Source organism: Crocuta crocuta, unplaced genomic scaffold (genome assembly GCF_008692635.1).
Source record: "Crocuta crocuta isolate KB4526 unplaced genomic scaffold, BGI_CrCroc_1.0 scaffold709, whole genome shotgun sequence".
In the NCBI taxonomy this organism is placed as follows: Eukaryota; Metazoa; Chordata; class Mammalia; order Carnivora; family Hyaenidae; genus Crocuta; species Crocuta crocuta.
This window is the reverse complement of record NW_027530619.1, coordinates 3,416,074-3,431,199: the sequence shown is the minus strand read 5'-3', so window position 1 is coordinate 3,431,199 and position 15,126 is coordinate 3,416,074.

Below are 15,126 nucleotides of genomic sequence, written 5' to 3'. Positions count from 1 at the left end.
GCACTCAGTATCTTCATATTTTGTTGAGAATTGTTGCATCTACATTGAATAGGGATACTGATCCGTAGTTTACTTTTTTCTTTATTGATTTTTTTTGTTTCATATTTTTGGAGTTCTGTTCTCAGGATACTGATTATATTCCTATTCTGTTTATAGTAATTTATAATTTAAATTCAGAAGTAAAGTTATTTTCCTTCTGGAACTGCATCTTGGGCTGAGAAAATATGTGTGAAACTACTTCTGACCTCATCACTAAATCCCAGATATGCAAAACTACTTCTGCAGTATCCTGAGAAATTCTCATATTAGCTTATCAGGAATTGCCGGTGAATTCACTTGTGGGAGTTCAAAGAGCTGGCTGGCTAAGATTTAAATACTGAATGTTTGCAGACTGGAAAACGGCTGCAAAGTAGACCAGGAACACCGGGTCTCCTTTGAAATGTGAAGGCTGAAGATAGGCTCACCTTGCCTGAGCATCAACATGTGTTCCCATTCTCTAAATGCTTAATCTAAAATAGTAAAACAACCCCTTTCCTATGACGTATACACTGCCTCTGTGACGTATGCCTGCACACCACTACCCTGATTGTAGTTACCCGATAATTCATGAGTGTGCTTTGTTCCTATTTTTGAAACTGCACATTCCTTTACCTTGTACTGCTTAAAAGTATACTGATAAGATTTTCAATAAAAACTGTAAAAGAGCCTTGCTCGGGGCTACTGCGACTAGAAATCTTGGTCCCCACGTCCTCTCCTCTCTCTGATTCAGGAGTCTGGAGTAATCTATCGTCTGCTGCCCCAGGGTTTGCTGGTCAAACCCAGCACTCACTGGTGCTCCTTCCTTTTGATTTTTGTTTGTTTGTTTTCCATTTTGTATTTGTTTCATTTGGGTTATTTCTATTGCTCTCACTAAGATTTTTTTCCCTCCAGTACATAATCGGCTACCTCCTGTATTAGTTTTATGGGCTGCTGTAATGATTTACCACAAACCAAGTGATTTAAAACAGCAGACTTTTATTCTGTCATAGTTCACAGTTCTGTTGGCCAGAATCCAAAATCAAGGTGTCAGCAGAGTCACACTGCCCCTGGAGGTGCTACAGGAGAAGGAATTATTCCTTTCCTCTCTGTTTCTGGCAGCTGTGGGCATTCTTTGGCTTGTGATTGTCTCTCCTCCTTCTTCAGTACCTTCTCTGTATGTCTCTTACAAGGGCACTTGTCATGGATTTAGTACAATCTAGATGATACAGATGACTGCCTCATCTTAAGATCCTTGATTATATCTGCGAACATGTACTGGATATTACTTTATTTTTAAAAATACACTCCAAGCATTAGGATGTGGACATATCATTTTGAGAGCCACCACTTAGCCCACGACCACCCCAATTAGTTTATGTATCATCTCTAGAAATGTGATGGTTCTTTTATTATAAACTCTGTATTCTCATTTAATAGATTTCTCTTCCTTTTTGTGTATAGTAAAACCTTGGTTTGTAAGCATAATTCGTTTTAGAAACATACTTGTAACCCAAAATGCTTCTATATCAAAGCAAATTTCAAGAACCATTGGCTCAGTTGTGATCATGATGTTTGGGATCAGGTACTACTGGTATTGCAAGACATTGCTCGTTTATCGAGTTAAAATTCATTAGAAATGCTTTCTCTTCTTGCAGAACAAGTTACTTGTAATCCAAGGTTTTACTGTATAAGGAAAAGAATTACAATACTTTGCAATGTCTTTTACTAATAATTATATCATTTATGTCATTCTGTGTCTTTGACTTTTTAAAACCTCATTATGAGTCACATTTTTCTGTTTCTTTGCATGTGTGGTAATTTTGTTGTTGTTGTTGAATGACAGCTTTTTTGAGTACTGGACATATTGTATCCTATGAATACTCTAGAGCATTGTTTGGGGATATGATTATGTTATTTAAATTTAATTTAATAATGTTAGACTTACTTTTAATCCCTGTTTGTCTAGGAACATTTTGTTTCCTAATGAGGCAATATCTTCCTGAGTATTCTACCTGATGCCCTATGGATTGGGAGAGTCTCTACTCTGGCTTTTAGGGATGAGCTATTCCTGATTCTGCATGTTCCACAGTCCCTCTCGAGTCTCTCTGCTTGTTAGGGACTCAAAATTCACATATCAAATCCCTAACCCACAGTGTGACTGGTTTTGGAGACAGAGCCTTTAAATAGGTAATTAATGTTAAATGACTCACAGAGGTGGAGCCCTGATCAAATGTAGACGGTATCCTTCTAAGAAGAGGAAGGGACACCAGGACTGTGTGTCCACAGAGAGAGGTTGTGGGAGGGCCCTACAACAGGGCAGCTGTCTGCAAACCAAGGAAAGAGGCCTCCGGGGAAAATAAATTAGAGGATTTCTAGCCACTAGAACTGTCAGAAAATAGATTTGTGTTGTCTAATCCATCCATTCTGTGGTATTTTGTTATGGCAGCCCTAGCAGATTAATACATTGGTCTTGAACAGTTTCCAGCTAATGGGAACCACGCCCTGAAGATCTGGGCAGCTCTAGCTCTGTGCAGCTCTCTCCTCTCTGAGGCTCGTCCCTGTGAACTCTGATGCCTCAAACTCCCTGGGCTTCCAGCTCTGTTCTTTGAGAGGAAGACTCAATAGTGTACAAATGTTAAGTTGTCTTAATTCAACTAATAATCCAACACATTTCCAAACCTAATTCAAAAAGAATTATTCGGGCACCTGGGTGGCTCAGTCGGTTGAGCGTCCGACTTCGGCTCAGGTCATGATCTCACAGTTCGTGGGTTCCAGCCCTGCGTCAGGCTCTGCTGACAGCTCAGAGCCTGGAGCCTGCTTCAGATTCTGTGTCTCCCTCTCTTTTTGACCCTCCTCTGCTCACGGTGTCTCTCTCTCTCTCAGAAATAAATAAAAAGCATTAAATTTTTTTAAAAAAAGAATTATTCTCAGAAATAGACATAGCTATTTTAAAGTGCATCCCGGAAAATAGTTAAATGATAATGTTAGAATATATAGGAAAGGTCGTAAAAGGTTGGAGCGTTAGACCCCTGCACTTCAAAGCTCTATGAGGTCCTCTCTTGGTATTTGTCACCATCGAATTTCTCTTTTTCAAGCTCAGTATTATATTTTCATTATACACTATTATATATTTTTAACCATACATTTTAGAATGTTATGCCATTTTTCCTGGAGAACAATTTATGTTAGATCAGCCTTCCACACGAATTAGCACCAATGTCAATTTTTTGATATATATACATGTAGCCACTATTACTATGTATATAGATCTACTGCCATCAGCTACTGATTTGGCAAATCTATGTAATATCTACTGATGCTCTACAATTACATATGAAGATTTAACTTGCATTTTTCTATCTCCTCCAAATACCTCATAACTATGTTACTTTAGTGTTTCTATTAGCTGACGCTTTACCCATAAATAATAATAATGTCATATAATAATAAGAGAAAAATAACTTTAAAATCCTGAAATTAGTCTTGGAACTATTAATTATTATTTCTTATTCCATAATTATTGTCATCGATATTATCTACTAAGTTTATGGGAATGTGGCATTTTACATACTCCAGCGTGGCAGATGTGAATTTTTTGCTCTCAGACACTTCCTGTGACCTATTATCTGTTCTGCTTAACATCACAGTGGGGATGACCCGCACAAGCTGTTTCCCAGGGTGTTTCCTGGTAGCCCATGCCAGCTCATTTCTGCCTGGGTTTGTTCAATGTGAAGTGCTGGTAGGACATTACAGTGAGAAAGTATCAGAGAAGCTTGTTACTTTGTCTTCTTTGTATCTAGAGGATTCTTGTCATCACTGTCTCTTTTGTGTTACTAGCAGATCTCCAAGCAGATCTCTGTAATTACAGCTTTTGCCTGTTGGATCTGTCCCTCTGAGCTCCAGCAATATCACTTTCATCCCTAGGAAACCAATTTTCTACTTTAAATACCCATTATTTTAAATACTTAGGATAGTCAATTTCATTCTGGATATATTGACGCTAAATTTATATGGAATATCGTCAGTAGAATATTAATTTTCCACACTTCCCCCTAAGGAAATGGGTACATTTAAATTGATAAACTAGAAAAATAGAACAGTCCCTAACATCTCAGTGAGTTGAGAGTTTTTATCCTCAAGAAGAATAGGAAAATGGGTGACATTAACTGGTTCAATCATGTGAAATATTAAGGAAGAGGACAACAGTCAGCTATTATTAATCTCAATACAGAGTTGAATAAGAAAAAGACACTCAAAGTGTTTCAGAATGAGCAAACAGCTACTAGCAAAATAAACCAATTTAGAAAAGAATTGTAACTGAAAACCAGATTGCCCAGTAGGGCAGAGCTTATATATTATGTACAGATACATACCAGGAAAAGACCCCTTTTATGGAAGTCGGAGAAATTTGTTATGAAGGTATGTAAAAGCATCTAAAGATATGGTGAAAAATATCAGTTAATAACTGACATATAGCAAATTTAGGTGTTTACATTAACAGATCAACTCAGGGGCATACAATTGTAATATTTTCAATGATTATGAGAATATAAAGTCCAATTTGTTCATTTTATTAAAAAAATAATTAAATAAAATTTTTAAAATGTTAGGTGATCTGAAATCTGCATGATAATGTGTAAACTCAGTCTTGGGATCAAATATCTGTTTCTTAGTTTTATTTATTCAACTACTTGTCTCTTTCCAAAAGGATTAAGAACAAGGCAGTTTTAACTGTCACATTGTAGGGGTTTTGTGTATATTGAATACATACTTGAAAAACATAGTGGCTACGTATGTATTTAATTTATACATTAAAAATAGTATAATGAAAAAGCCATTTCATCACAAATACTGTGACTTAGTAAAATTTCTTGTCTCAATTCTCCTTACATATGAGACAGAATTTGTGTTTGAAACTGTAGTTGCTGAAAACTGTAGTTGTGAAAACATAATTAACCCCATGCTGAGGCGCCTGGGTGGCTCAGTCAGTTAAGCTTCTGACTCTTGATTTCAGCTCAGGTTATGACCTCATGGTTCTTGAGATGGGGCTTCACATCAGGCTCTGGCCTCTGTGCTGACAGCATGAAGCCTGCATTGGATTCTCTCTCTCCCACTCTCTCTTTCTCTCAAAATAAATAAAGATTAAAAAAAAAAAAGTAAACCCATGGCTATTGAATGGTGGTAAGTGCCCATAGTAGATCATTCTGGTTTACTTGTAGAGTGAGTTAACTAAGACAGGTTAGAAAAGAGAGGTCAGGCACATTCTTTCACTTCTAATGGTATTGATGACTTTCTCTTCTATAACAAGAATGGTTGACACTTCCCATGCACCTCAAATTCTCCAATTTCTGGGAAGCTCGATTTTTTTCTTAACAACTCCTAGAAATACCTAAACACTTAGGGCCCAAGAATTGTTAATCTTATGATAAGCAAGGAGGCTTTCTTGTCTGCCCTGTAAGAAGGGAGAACAATGGTACGGAGAGAGGTTTCTTTCCATTGAATGCATGCCTCTTTGGGATGAAAAATGGATTGAAAGATCTCTGCTTTCTATTACCCTTGACCCAAGAGTTTTTATTCAATAAAACCTACTTCTCAAACAAACTGTGACATTCAGGAAGTCATCTGACCTTACTTCCATGGACATGATGTGAGTAATAATATAAAATAACTTACAGTAAGGTACTGTGTAAATATATTATTACATAAATGGAATTCTGAGGTTTTGTAATGATAGCAGTTGGGAATCATTGCAGGTTGTAGGAGAGACATTTAAGGAATCCTGATATATGCTAATGTGTTGGGTTGCTCGGTCAAAGGTCGTCAATACTGTACAATTGAGAATTGATGGAAAAGTGTCTGCCAATAATTGAGTAGCAAATACAATCTCATCCTTACAGGAAAGTCAAAAGGGCATTAGAAAAAGAGAGAAAGACCTAAAGGTCAAGGAAGACTAGATCTTTTTGGCAAGTTAGTAAGGAACTTAATATTTATATTGGAAATAGGATACAGGGGTGAAATTGATAATAGGAATGAAGCAAAAGGAAAATTACAATAGGATAAAGATAAAGAGCAAGACTGTTCTAAAGCTGAGTCACTGGGTGTTTAAATCTAAGTTGTGTAATATATCCCCCACGAATATCACAGTATCCCTAGTCTTTGCAATAGGCCTATACTTATACAGGTAATAAGGGATATTTGGATATTTAGTATGATTAGATTTCAAAGTCAGGAATTTAGTAGGTCATTGTGAAGGATTTTAAAGGCATTTGAATTAAACCGATGCAATTTTTTTCCCAAACCTTTGCCCAAAGCTACCTATGCCAGAATCACCTGGGCAGTGGTTATAATATCTATTACTGTGCCTCCCAAACCCACTAAATGAAGAAGAAATCTTGGAGTGGGCCTTGGCAATCTCAATTCCTAACAAGTCTCTCAGGTAACTCTTACGTATAAATAAAACTGGAGACCCTTAGACCTGAGGAGATGTTATTAATTGGACAGTTAACTAAACAGAGGGTATATTTCTAAAGAAAAGTACGAGATATCAATCAGAGATATCTTTAAATATAGGATTTGAAAAATCTGCTCCAAGTAGATAAGCATAACTGTGCCTGGAGGTGACCTTCAGTTCTGAGATTCTATATTTTTTTCTTCTAAAACAGGATTAATCACCTCTCACTGAGTGGGTGTTAGTTCCAAGTATTTCAATTATTTTCCTCTTCCACATAATTTTGCTTATGAGTCATCAAAGCTAAGCAGCTTTAAAAACAAATTTCATTCGTTCTAATAAATGTTCCTCATGTATATACAATATCCTTGTTTTGAACCCAAGTTGCAATTCATTTATAAAATCATAATTAATACATGCCAGGTGTCTAATTATTTGATAAAGGCACAAATAGGTCCCAGTACATCCACAAGACTGTCTCCCTAGTTTTCAGATTTCTGAATTTTATCTTTTGACCACATTTCCCGATATACTTCTTGTTAATTACAAATATTTCAAAAGGACTATGTATTCAGAGCTTCAGAACATGAGATTCATGGACTTCTCTGTGGCTTCCTGGTACACCTGATTGGCTTGTCTATAAAAATAACTTTAACATGAGCCATAAGGAAATTTTTGTAGAACAGGAAAAGTTAAGAAGGGGGGTAAAAATAGGAAAAAATGTATACCAGTTATGGCAGAAAATTACTAAATCTATGCTTATTTTTCATACATATGAGAAATATATATATATTTCAAATGACATATCTTTCACATCTACTGACAAGAATAGTAAAAAATAAGTGCCCCTCTTCCAGGAGGAAAAATTTACAATTATTACCCAGTTTACTTCAGTACAAGGATACTGAGCAGGACACCTGTGAATGTTTCCTGTTTTAGTGATGATATGATCTACTCTGTACTCAGATGAGATTAAACCAACTCAAATTCTTGGTTCATGAGTCAAAAGCTGTTGAGGAGGAAAATTTATTGTAATGTAATATCCTTCAGGAAAAATAGGAAAAAAAAACTGGAGTATGACTAAAGACAGAAATGCTTTTATGAAGATTGTAAACTCTTAAATTTTTACATTAGGAAACTACAGTCATGTTCTGCATTAGTTCTTAAAGAAGAAACAAGAAGCTATAGTTAAATGAGGGCCTTTGCAAAATATATTCGTTAATATTCTCTAGTGACTCTGACCCTTAGGTAATGATAAAAGAATTGGCCATCACTAGAAATGAGACAGATTGGCAAGTAGAGAATAGTCTCATATCAAAATATCCTCTCCTATTTTGGCTGAAATGAGACATTTTTATTCATTAGTTGGAAGGGCCCTTCTTTTCAAGTGTACAATGTATCACTTGCTGATTTGGATTTGACAGTACCTTGGTCAGTTACTGAAGATATTCAATTTCGTTCCAAATCAATACAACTTAGTTTTAAGCATTTCCTTTTCTGTCTGTGGATTTTAAGAATGTAATCTCTTATGTTGGATGTATTCAGAATTCTTTTAAGTGTTCTGGAAGAAGCTTCAATTTTGATATGTGTGATAGATTGAATTTCTGGCCATCCATGTTCTACTTCACAAATTGATATATATTCCCTTGTGTTTTACATTTTAAGTTTTCTTAATTCAGTTTGGGACCCTTTTTCCCATTTTACAATCACACACATACACATTCAACTGTATATATTTGTTTTATTCCTAGATGCAAAATTTTTGACTTAAATTTCTTTATAGTTTTAAATTTTTTGCCCATACCAAAAGGTATGGGTACTAAGGTTATGGCCACTGTAAACTCTATGAATTCTGTGACTTTAGGACATAAGCATTCTCACATAGCACTTTATTCAACTGTGACANAATGGAAGATGTAACACATTTGATCTTTAGTCATATTTCATGCTTAGAAAAATATTTAGCTAGATTTTGTCATAAGCATAATGCTATCTGTAAAATTTGGGGAAGCATATGATATAGATGTACTAAGGTTATGGCCACTGTAAACTCTATGAATTCTGTGACTTTAGGACATAAGCATTCTCACATAGCACTTTATTCAACTGTGACATAGAGATTATGATAATAATATTTATTCTCTAGATTTGTTATAAAAAATATTTCATATTACATATGAAGTGTTCTAGAGCAGCTTCTGATTTATAATAAATGCCCACGTGTGAGCTGTTATTTTCATTTTTATTTTTTATTAGATGAGTAAAATACAGTGTTGTGGGTTGCATTATGTACACCAAAAATGTATGTTGAAGTCCTAATTCCCAAATAGGACTTTGCAGATGTAATCATTTAAAGATGAGGCCACACTGAACTAGGATTGGTACAAATCCAATACAACTGATGTCCTTAGAAAAAGAGAAGAGGGCACCCAGACACTGAGGGAGAGAATATCATGTAATGACAGAGGCAAAGATTGGAGTGATTTGTTTCTACAAGCCAAAGAACAGCAAGTTTTGCTGGTAATTGCCAGAAGCTTGGAGAGGCATGGAACAGATTCTCCCAGAAGAAGCCAAACCTCTTGACACTTTGATTTCAAATCTTTCACCTCTAGAATTGTGAGAAAATAAATTTATTTTGTTTTAAGCCATCTAGGTTGTGGTACTTTGTTATGACAGCCCTAGGGAGCTAACAGACATAAATAAATTATAGCCATAAGTGCAGTTACAACTGAATGAATAGTGTAAGTAAAGCTCAACCAGCAGAATCTAAGGGCAATTCATGTGTTGAAAACAGTAGTAGATCCATCCACCGCATTTATTGGGGACCAGAATGGACACATAGAATTGGAGAGATGACAACCGAGAAAATGAATCAGGTACTCAGGTGTCAAGGGAGGGCAAGCATGAGGCGGACCATTAAGACAGGTGGGTAAGCAAAAGCGAAGAAAGAGATGCATGCTAACCAGAAAAGTACAACACAGGGTAGTAGTAGTAGTAGGGTGGATCCAATAATCAGACCGTGGAGTATCGTACAACTAATTATTCTGCTTTGTAAAATTCTAGCAAAAAGTGTAACTTGAAATTGAATCATTGTATACTGATCTATAGAGTTCACAAGTCATTGCTTTATAAGTCATTTCTCTAGTTCAGTAATGGCTTTAGAAATAGAAAAGGACAAGTGAGCTTAGGGATAGGAATAAAAACTTTTGCCTAGGATAAAAATGATACAAGGAAGGTAATTTTGTGGCAACCTGGATAACCGTTTTCTAATGCCATCAGTTATCTCTTAAGGGTTTTAGGTGTCTTTACCACAGTCCTTTGTAAGTATAATTTAAATTCTAAGTTTTGAGTAATTATATATATATATGTTTTGAATAATTATATATATATATAAATTAACTCTCCTTATGTGTCTAAAATTGTGCTTTAAGTAAGTGTTTTGTGAAGTCTTACTCTTATTCCAGAGGCTTGGTATTTCCATTAAATAAACTGAAGAAAGTCATATAAAGATTTGTCTAAATATATCTAGAAATTAGGAAGTGTTAGGCAATGGGAATAATTGGAAGCTCTCTTGAACCAAGAAGGTACATGAAATTGCGGTTTGTTTAAAGCCAAATCTTGGTCATATTTCTCTTTTTCTATCATCATGTTAGCATTTTCAGGTTCGTTACCTAAATCATTCTATTTATTAGTTTCAATGAGTAATCTGTGTCTTTTAGCTTTAGCTGAGACTGGAAATTATAGGTATCACCACAGCAACAGAATAAACATGTTTAATTTCATTTTTATTTTTTCTCTATGTGAACACACTCACTTCACTTCATGTTAATTTTTGCTGTTTGGAAGACCGAAGATAATTTCTTCTTTTTTTTTTAAAATTTATTTCTGAGAAAGAGAGAGAGAGAGAGACAGAGAGAGACAGCGTTGAGCAGGGGAGGGTCAGAGAGAGAGGGAGGTACAGAATCTGAAGCAGGCTCCAGGCTCCAAGCTAGCTGTCAGCACAGAGTCCGAAAGCTAAGATAATTTCACAGGAAAAACTATTCAACATCTCCTGTAAATGTTCTTCAGTATCATATAGATCCCACCAAACTCCTTCTCTCACTTTTTCTCTCTCACATACACACACACACATTTTTAACAATCATATAAATCCCAGTTATGCAAATAACGTTATATATGAGTTATGTGATAATAAATTGAATTCAATATTGGGTTTTCTTCATTTGTAACCAAACATTACTCATCATTTAAAGAAATCAGTTAATTCATAATTTGTTCTCAGAATCTTAATTATAGTAAATGTATAGGTGGGAAATGTGCTTGAATAAAAAAGCTAAGTAAAATTCATTAAATATTAAGATAATTTTTACTTATGAATTAATTTTACATATAAGCCCATGAGAGTTTTTAGCATAGATGGAAAAGTTAAGCAATAATTTATTTAGGTTGTACAAACATGAGCAGATTTCAGTTTCTTAATGAGAAATCAAGAAGTCATTCTTTAGATTTTAAGCTCCTCTTTCTAATTCAAAATGTAAGCAATTCTTTAGACCTTCACTTTGTGAATTTGTAGATTTTCATTGTGTTTTTATGATGTCAAAATAATTGGTGAAATACTGCATTTAAAAAGAAGCTAGACTTGTTATCGAGTCAGTTCTAATTATTTTCTGGAACTTATTATGAAAGAGATATTAACACTGTTTCTCACTGAACTTTTCACATTGTTAGCAATCTTTCATAAAAGTAAACATATCAATCAAACAGATTTAGATATGTTCTCTACACCTGTTCTCACAAAACCTGAGATTTGTATTCAGGACATAGACTTCTTTAATAATCAGCTCTTAGTGAAGAACTCCCACGATATTCTTTTATCATGGAGATTAGAGTCATCCTCCCATAAAAAGAGAGCATTTTCAAGAGCAAGCATGTTTTCATGAGCACTAGGATTTTTTACAGGTGGCTATGGATAGGGATGGTGAGTAACTGCCAAATAGGTAGGGAATGAAACCATTTTTTCCTCAACTCTAGACATTTTCCCTACTCCACACAGATTTCTTCAAGCAAATCAGTACATACGACATAGATTAGGCACTTGACAAAACACTTCTCAGCAGAACCAACCACATAATGTGCAGGGTCAGGTACTACGTGAAAATGTAGGGACTTTTATTTAAAAATCATTAAGAATTTAAAGAGGCTAATAGCAGAATACTAAACCATGTGTGAGGTCCCATGGTGTTACGTAGGTGACATACCTCTGAAGCCAGCAGTACTGTTTTGGAGCCTTTTTGAGGACTGTGTTTGAATTAGACGCATCGAATGGTCACCAGAGTGTCTCCAATCTTTTATATGGGTATTCAGTTTTCACTCTCTTGTGCATAAGAGCAGAAAAAGCATTTTACTGGCCTCTATTTTCTAATCCTGTTAATGTCAGAATGATTCCCTCCTTTCAGTCTCCATTTTCCAACAAGACCAGTTGGAGAAGAAATCTCAACCAATCCGCTTCTTTACAAAGACTTGCTCAATAAGTTATCCCATTGGTAAAGATGAATCTTAAAAAGCAGAAATGGTGGATATTTAATTAGGGATGCGTATGAGCTGGGTGCTGTGCAGTGGCTTTACAGATATTAGCTCATTTAATGTTCAAAACAAATATGTATTATTTTATACTCAATTTATAGTTGGTGTAACAGGTGAAGAAGCTGAGAAGTATGTTTCTGATTATCCATCTAGGAAGTGGTAGAATCTGGATGCAATTCAAGTCATAATGCATCCAGAATCTGCACTTTGAACTATGAGATTATTTTATATTGACACATAATACATTTTTCTTCATGTTATTTTCTTAACTATTTTATTGCCATGTGGCTTATATGTAGAAAGAAGTATGCATATCATAAGTGTACATCTTGATGAATTAGCACAAACTACCACCTGAATCCAGTGTTCAGTTTTCCCCTTTAGCAGCTCTCCTGATGGCTAATCACTCCTGTTCTCATTACCATCCTCAATTCTAACACCATAAATGTAATTCCTGTTACTTAAGTTTATATTAATGGAACCATTTATATAAATGGAACCAGTTAGAACTATATATTTGGGAGTCTTTCAATATTATGCTTGTGAGATTCGTCCATGGTGCAGGTGTAGCAGTGGTTAAATCATTTTGATTGGCAAACATTCTACCATTCAGCACTAAACTTATTTATTTAATTGCTATTACCGATCAAGTTTTTTTCAGGTTGTTTTTCTATTATTGGTGATTCTGCTAAAAATATTCTTGGACAGTTATTTTGTTGCTCTGGGAGTAAACTTGTTGAGTGACAGGTTATGCATATGTTAATTTTAGTATAAACTGTTAAAACGATTTCCAAGGTTTTTAAAGCATGGAAATTTCACACTTCCATTAGCAATCTTTAAACTGAAATATTTTTAATGTTTCTTTCTTTTCTTTTCTTTTTAAGATGATATAGAGAGAGCAAGCGTGAGCAGGGGAGGGGGAGAGAGAGAGAGAGAAAGAATCACAATTAGGCTCCAGGTTATCAGCGCCAACCCTTACATGGGGCTCAATCTCATGACCATAAGATCATGACCTGAACTGAAGTCAGGAGTCAGAATTTTAATTGACTGAGCCACCCAGGAGCCCCTAAATGTAACTATTTTTGTAGGTGAGTAGTACTATTTATCTGTTTTTATTTTGCATTCTCAGATGAATAATGGGTTTAAACATGTTTCAAATATTTATTGACTAACTGGAGAGCATTTGTGATGTGCCTGTTCATGCTTTTTTGTACTCTTTTTATTGTTGTTATCTGCCTTGTTTTTATTTATGTGTAAACCCTCTTTACGCATTATAAATATAACATGTATATTAGTTATAAATTCTGTAACTATCCTCTCTCACTTGGTGGTATGCCAATCATTTTCTAAGTATTTCTTATTGATAAGCCTCATGCAATAAGATATATTAAGTCATAATTAATAAACTACAATTGATACTCGGCAGCCATAATATCAATTTCTTGTATATTATATATGTTTTCTATAGGAATTCCTCTCAATAACTTCTGTCCCACTTACATTAATTGTATCCTGAATCTAACATCTTATTACTTCTGAATATTTATTTATTTGTTTTGTAATCAGCCAATAATTAACAATCAGGAGGCTACTATTAATTAATCTATATACTAATGTGGAAAAGGGGATAAAACAGGAAATAAAATTTATTGCATATCTCCCTGAACAACTCCTATTCCCTACAAGAAGTCAAGAGAACAATAAGTCAAATAGAGGTGAACAAAACAAGGGTGTTCATTATCTAAGACAACTGTACATTTTTTGATCCTGTTAAAATTCAGCTCAACTCATAAACATATGGTAAGCATCCATTTCATGTAATACTATATGATGGATGTGTGGTATTGCAATTTACAAAAAATGTTCTGTATGTTTGCTAAGCAAGGGTCTATTCATCAACAGCTCAACTGAGATGGGAAATAAGATTTTAAGTAATCCAAGATTCCACTGAGGAAGTGAAAGTGGCGTTGGAGTCAGCTAATGAAAAGAATGTGGATTTCCGTAAACAGCAGAAGGTGAATTCTAGTTAGCACACGAATGTAGTAGATTTGAAATGTGAATTAGTAAGTTTTCATGCAACACGGGAAAATGAGCGGTATCAGGTTTTATAAAGGCTCTCTTACAGTAGGTTTAAAAACTAGCAAAAAGATTTTAAGGTTGTGGTAAGGTATTTTTGTCATCTCATGAGATCCAAAATTTCAGACTAAAATGATTGCTTTCATGTGTCTCAGGCACAGATTGATTCAAAATCAAAACTGTCATAGATTTGCTCATTGTTAAAATCAGTTCATTCTTCAAAATTCTTCTGTGAAGTAAGCTATCCATTCCTAAATATGTATTAGTTAATCGTTTTTAATCTTAAGTTAGGTGGTCAAACCTGGCTTTTCCTTGTTATTTCAGTAACAAATGCACAAAGCTAAGAACTAAATTGGAAAATTACACTTGTGTAAAAAAATCTAAAATATTCTGTTCTTCTTCATGTTAAAAATTACTTTCATGAAGGAATACTCTTGGAATATTATCTGAAGTCTATGCCATTAATTCATTCTCTTAGATAACCTGTAATTTACAATTTTTTCAAATAGGTTCATCAAAGAAATCTGCAGTACTATCTTCCACTTAGTAATATTTCAAGCTATGCCCTCTGCCTATATTTTAAGGTCACAGAAAAGCTATCGCAAAATCTCAATACATATATACTGTAAATATATACTTAAGAACATGTGTTTTCTTTTCTTTTTAAAATTTTTTAATGTTTACTTATTTTAAAACATTTAATGTTTAATTTATTTTTGAGAAACAGAGCGCAAGTGGGGAAGGGGCAGAGAGAGACACATTAAGAATCCAAAGCAGGCTCCAGGCTCTGAACTGTAAGCACAGAGCCTGATGCAGGACTCAAGCCCACAAACCATTAGATCATGACCTGAGCCAAACTCCAATACTTAACTGATTGAGCCACCCAGGTGTCTCTAATGTTTACTTATTTTATAGAGAGACAGAAATACAGAGCATGAGCTGGGGAGTGGCAGAGAGAGAGGGAGACACAGAATCTGAAGCAGGCTCTAGGCTCTGAGCTG